We start from the raw sequence: 6,929 nt of genomic DNA, 5'->3' as shown, positions 1-6,929 counted from the left end.
TATATAGACAACTTTGGAGATAATTACATATTTACCAAAGTATCTAGTGCCTGATCAAGTGGCTCACCACTCTTCGCTTTGATTTACAATTTTTTCTCCAGTTATAAAAATTGGACTCAAGTTATTAAAATGCTGTGTACATATAGCTTTTCCAAAGCCATTTGAGTTCTAAACCTGGTATTCAGCCAGATCTGGACTGGAGAACTCCTTCACATACTCCACCCCACCCCCGGAATTGGATCAAACTCAAGGGTGCTTTACCGCTGAGCTACATCCACAACACTTTGTGTGTGTACGTTTTTAATTTTGAGGTAAGATTTCACTAAATTGCTCAGACAGGACTCTAGTTCGTGTTCTTCCTTCCTCAGCCTCTCTTAGCGCTAGGGTTACAGACATGTGCCGGCCACACTAGGCTCTACACACACTTTCAACTGAGCTGATTTTACTAACTACTCTGTCATTTCCTTGATTTGGGGAAAATAACCTCTCTCTATTCTAAATGCACAACTACTAATTATTTCCTAACAATAGTTGTTTTTGCTCTTCAACTATGTTAGTCACTTTCCAGTCACTGTGGCAAAATACCCAACATCCACAAACTGGCTCACGGTCTCAGTGGGTTTAGTCTGTAGTTGACTGGCTCTCAGGCAGAAATGGTATGGCACAGAGGGCTGGTGGAAGAAAAATCCTCAACCTATGGCAGCCAGGAAACAAAGCTGAGCCAACCTGGAGACAAGAATACACCCTTCTGGGTCACACCCCAATGACACCTCTACCATCTAAGCCCCACATTCAGCTATGCACTCCTCAGTGAATTAATTGCATAGCACCTCCATGATCCAAACACCTTCCAAAACTCCACCTCTCAACATATGAAACTTTTAGGGGACATTTTATTTTATTTTTGTTGTTGTTGTGCTGTGTTTTTTGAGATAGGGTCTCACTATGTATCCCAGGCTGGCTTCAAACTTCCGGTGGTCCTCCTACCTCAGCCTCCAGAATGCTAGGATTACAGGCATGCACCATGACTCTAGCCTTGGGGGATATTGTAGATCTATATCATAACATTGTTAAATAGTGCTAAAGAAATAAAAAGCCAGTGCCCCTGTTATAGCTTGTATTTAGATGTCCCCTCAAAGGCTCATGCACTGATAGGTGGGACTTTTTCAGAGGTGGCTGGACCTAGAGTGTACTGCAGTTGATTCATGGTGCAATGCTAGGATCAAGGGCACTAGGATTAAGGGTGTGAGTGCTACCCTCCCTAAGTGGCCTGGATATGATATAAGGGATAGAAAGAGCTGTAGTCATCCCTTCCTGGCTTTTGCTGTCTTCTGCATGCAGTGAATGGTTTCTCCTATGCAATACCTGTCTGCCATGCCACCCTGCCTTGGAGCCAGTCCATTATGAGCTGAAACCTCTACAGACTGTGAGCTAAATATACCTTTCCTCCCTTAATTTGTGGGCACTGGGTATATTGTCTCAGCAATGAGAGAAAAGTAACCAAGGCAGCCCTCCATCTTTATTACCATTACTTTTACTACACATACCTGACCTACAGTATCAGCTCCCTAAATTATCTTTCCATGTTTACTCTTGTTCTCTCCCCAACAAAAATTCAACTCCAGAACTAGAAAGAATATATATATATGTACATATATTATAAATATGTATATACTATATGTGCATATATATTATGTTATTTAATTAAATCTTCTATGAATTCCCATTAACTCAAAAAGATAATACTTAATTTGGTCTGTAAACCTTGGCACATCAGATCTGATCCCTATGCATAATCCCAGATCTTGCACATTTCTCTCTTGCTCTCTGACCCCAGCTACACTAATCATCTCTCAGTTTTTTCAGTACCCTAAGCTTCCATCCTTCTTATGGCCTTTGCATACATGGTGTCATTTTCTTTCTTACCCCATATCCCACCCAGCCTGGTCATCCTACAGGGTCAGCTCAAGTGTTACTGCTCAAAAGAGCTTTCCCTACCACCTCTCTACCAGTGCTACCACCAGGATGAAGACTCCCAGTTACCAGTCATCATAGCACACTGGACCTGGTGTTAATCTACAAGCATAATTTAGCAAATCCTAATTAAGTAAATAATCACAATTAATTTATTATGAATTGTTATAGTTTATATCCATTGATCCCCTGGACACCTTATGTACTCACAGGAAGGGATTTTGGAATATGATTGTGTTACCTGAATTTTCCTGGTTCTTAGCCAACAGAGGAGATATCACACAGCCTGCCCAGCTTGTATAGTGAGTGACCATGCACTCGAACAGAATCTTAGCTTACAGAGAAGAGAACTTATTGTAAAATAGGAAAGATAGCCCAAAAGAGGGCCAGATGGCTCACAAGAGTACACAGCTTCTTAGGCTCCTGTTTATTTTCCCAGGCTTTCTGCCTTTGGGGCATTTTCACCCTCCACGTACATATGTTAAAATGAAGAAGGAAAGTTTCTTTGCTTGGGTCTCCTTAATTCCCACCCTTCCTGCCTCTAGGGTACTTTCTGCCTTCCTCTAGCATATGTAAAGAGGGAAGTTTGTCTCCAGGGTGGAAAATTTCAAAATTTCACTCTGTTCCCACCACGCATATCCATCTACCTACAGTTGGACTAGAGAGGCTTATAAGTGACTTGTTAGGAGGCAGGGGCTGGTCAGAAGAGAAGGGTCAATGTGCTCATGGCCTAGAAGGGTTTCTCTCTCTACCTAGATATTCTTGATATGGGGGAGAGAAACTCCCAACCTGAAAGATGTCTGGGATGAGTTCATGTTCTCTAAAGTCAAAAATGAATTTTAGGAACAATGGAGGTTAAAAGCAGAATATATTTACTAAAGGATAAACATTCTGTCCAAGAGAGGGACAGAATGGGGCCCAAGTGTGTTGCCAAGGACCCTGCTTTTCCTAGGGATTTGATAGAGTAAAACCACAAGCTGAGGCAGGTCCAAGGTGAGGAAAAATGGGAACTCAAAAGGTGGGCATGAAGTGGGACAAAACTATGGTCAATCAATAAGATTACAAGTATAATTGTTCAGGTAAAATTGATTAAATCGGGATCAAATGGAGAAGTGAGTCTCATAGCAAGCAGACATGAATACAGAACAGGGACTGTTTCTGTAGGGGGTTGGGTTAGTGACTCTTCCTGGCTTTTTCAAGGTGATTGATACCTATTAAGAATATCAGTCCCTGATGTCCATCCCTAGGGAAGTATGTGGGTGCATCTGTTTAGTCTTTTGTCTTGAGGTCTGGCCCATGGGAGGTGCCTGTCCCTCCATTTACAAGGTGTCTCATCTTCTGCACCGGCTCTTCAAGGCCCAGCCCTATCTGACTGTCCATAATATTTCTATTTAACTCAGTTGCCTACAACATTCCTTTCACCCCCTCTGCCTCCCTCTGCCATGCCATGAGCAGCTTTCCTCTGCCATGCCACTGTGCCACGCCACTTCTGCCCTACAGCATGCAGACTGGCACTGGGGACTATCTGTCTATAATCCCATAAGCCTAATCAATCCCCTTCTATAATTCCATGTATATATATATATATATATATATGTGTGTGTGTGTGTGTGCATATATTATATATGTATGTATGTATTTAAATTATTGTGACAGCAGTTGCTCAATCATTCATGAATGAAGAAACAGATGACTAATAACTCTGTTGATAGAACTCAAGTCACACAACATATAGATTATATCCTCTGTAGTTCTATTATATAAATACTTCATACTTTTGTTTTCAATGTATATCACTCACAAAAATAAATCACATATCTAGTTTACTATCTACTCTTAAGTCTTACCAGTGTAGCTAACCACCCAACTGTATCTCAGGCCTTTTCCATAGCTAGCTGCCTTATTTGTAAGCTAACTAAATAAACTATTTTTACACTATTGTGGTCCTAAACTATATCTATTATGATGGTCCTGAATAAAGTATTTCTTGCTGTGCTTTAACAAATGTTATTAAATAATTTTCTTCTTTAATACTGACTTGTTTTGAATGTTTACAGCAACATTTTTATGTATTTTATACACTTAATATTAAAATTTTAAAATATCAAATGAGATTTATACAAAAAAAAAATGTGTTACTGGAAAGTTGGAGTCATCCTGGGCTGGTTGCTGCTCTGTGTTGTATGCTGGTTTGGGCTCTTGGATCCTCCCTAGGAAGGTTCACTGGGCAAAGATCCACAGACAGGGCTCAGAGTCAGAAAGGAAAGGTTTTTAGCAAGCATGTTTATTAAGAAACAAAAAAAACACATACTCTGAACAAAGTTAATTTTATAAGTAAGGATAATACACTTGCAAGAGGTCCAAGTGGACAGAGGCAGCAGTGATACTCTCAGTAATGTAAGCACACCCTCAAGAAGAGAAAGCAAAAGGTGCCCAGAGCTGGCAGATGCTACAAGGTTTAGAGGTAGGTTTTCTTTCATTTTCCTAGAATTTGGGGAGTGATAGCAAGTGGGAATTAATAGGGTTTCTTCAAATCAACTATGAGTCTCCAACCTTCTGTGGGAAGTGGAAGTTTTGCATTTATACTACATAGCCTTAGTTGGAAGAAGCATAGTGGCCAAAGCTCATGGGGGGAGGGGGGGGCTCAAAGCCACAATACAAATATGAATGCACGTAACCGAGGCCTAATTGTGTCAACCAGCTCATTACGGTTCAACTTGGGTGTGACCCTGTTATGGTTTATGTCTGTGTGTCCCCCCCAATGCCTCATGCAGACATGGGGCAGGCTATTAGAGTTGAATGACTGTGGGTGTGAGAGCTACACCCACCCTGGGGTGGATAGTTTGCATATGTAAGGGAGAGGAAGAAGCTGCTTGGGGGCATTCCTCCCCATTCCTCCCCAGTGTAAGTGAGTTGTTGCTTAGCTGTGGCTGCCGTCCTGTGATGCAGCCCTCTGCCACGTGCCGCTCTGCCTTATGATCTGCCAAGTACCGATTGAAACTTCCACGAACTGTAAGCAAAATAAACCTTTCCTTCTTTAATTTTGGGCATCAGGTATTTTGTCCCAGCAGCGAGAAAAAAAGTAACCAAGACAGACCCCAGGGTGTAACTATGTGGTATCAAAAAGTATAAGACTGGATAAGAAGGGAGAATTTGCAAGAGGGTATAAAATGCTTTTCTTGGGAGTCCTGGGCACCTCAAACTCAGGAATCTAGACCACAGCCCTTTTTAGAATTTTTTTAGGACCTTGTGCTAGTTTTGCAGGTCCAACTCATTTCTAGGTAACTATCTATTCTATCACACTGAGCACACAATAGGCTTTCATGAATTGCACATTCTTTTTCTGAGAGGATTAATTGTATGTTTCATAAAATTATGTGTCTGGGCTAAGAGATGCCCAGATAACTGGTAAAATATTATTTCTAGCTGTGTCTGCAAGGGTGTTTCTGGAAGCGATTAGCCCTTCAACAGTAGATTGAGTAAAGAAGATTAACCTCACCAGAATGGGTGGGCCTCATCCAGTGAAAGGCCAGAACAGAAGAAAAAGGCAGAGGAAAATCAAATTGAGCTGAGACATCGAGCTTCTCCTGCCCTGACATCACAGCCCCCACTTCTCCCACCTTCAGATTCCAGGTCTTACATCAGCATTTACCTCACCTTCTGTTATGGCTTGTGTCTAGATGTCCCCCTCAAAGCCTCATGCCCTCATTGGTGGGGCTTTTTCAGAGGTGACTGAATCTAGAGTATGTGAAGCTGAGATTAAGGGTGTGTAATTGCTAAATCAATCTACTGATTGGTTTGGCACCACTCTAATCCCAGTAACCTGGACACAATATAAGGGACACAAAAAGTCTTCTCTCTCTTCTTTGCTGGTGCCCTGACTGTTCTCTGCGATTCCCCTCTTCCAAGCCACCCTGTCTTGAAGCCAGCTAATTATGGACTGACACCTGTAAAAACTGTAAGCTAAATAAACCTCTCCTATTTTAACTTTGGATGTTGGATATTTTGCCTCAGCAAGGAGAAATATAACTAAGACACCCTTCTACCTCTGTTCCCAGGTATTCAGCCTGGACCTGAATTATACCACCACCTTCCAGCTTCTGGGGGGCAGATGTAGGGATTGCCCAGCCTGCCTTGTTACTCTGAATAACACCAATACACATCTCCCTCTACCAAAAGTGATTAATAAGTTCAGTTCAAAGCATGGCAAACAGATTGCAGCAACACATCCCGTGAAATGAAATATACACGAAAGGGATGGGAAGAGAAGGTCCGCTGACCTAGAGAATGGTGATTCACAGGGCAAAAGAGAATAAAGGAAAGTAGAAGGTATAGGGAGAAATGTCATCCACTCAGGCAAAAATAATGAACAAATGGGGTCAAAGATAAGTCTTACAGCAAAGAAATATTCAAAGAAAAGTACAGAACAATATCGCCATGAGCTTCCACAGTGCTCCAAACAGTTCCTATGAAATGTGTCATTCAGTCGTCAGAACAATAGTAGTAGGATGCCCGCTTTACAAGTGAGACATTTAAGTTCTGAAAGTGGAGAGATTTGCCGGAGGCCCTGCCAAAGTAAATGCAAGAAGAGCCAATATTCAAACCCAAATTTGCTGTCTACTCTACCAAGTTTTGAAGGAGCATTCAAAGGAAAAATAAATAATAGGTACCAAATCAAAACAAACACAGAGCATCAAAAACATTTAAAAAGAAATGAGAAAACCTTGCAGTAGAAACGGGTATGAACTGAAGGCCCAGAGTGTTTTTTGATTCATTGCACAGAGGGCAGGGCGGGGGAGGAGAGGACTCCGGGAGTGACCTTTCTTTTTTACGCAATCTCCAAAGGCAACCCAAGTGGGTCACAGAGTAAACCAAACCTCCGACAGCCTAGAAAGGCTCCAGGGCCGAAAGGGGGCGGGGCGGGCGGCCCTTCCGGTTCCGGGCGCAAAGGCCCC

Source organism: Chinchilla lanigera, unplaced genomic scaffold (genome assembly GCF_000276665.1).
Source record: "Chinchilla lanigera isolate Chin_1 unplaced genomic scaffold, ChiLan1.0 scaffold00011, whole genome shotgun sequence".
Taxonomy (NCBI): Eukaryota; Metazoa; Chordata; class Mammalia; order Rodentia; family Chinchillidae; genus Chinchilla; species Chinchilla lanigera.
The sequence above is the reverse complement of the archived record's forward strand: the minus strand, read 5'-3'. Positions refer to the sequence as shown.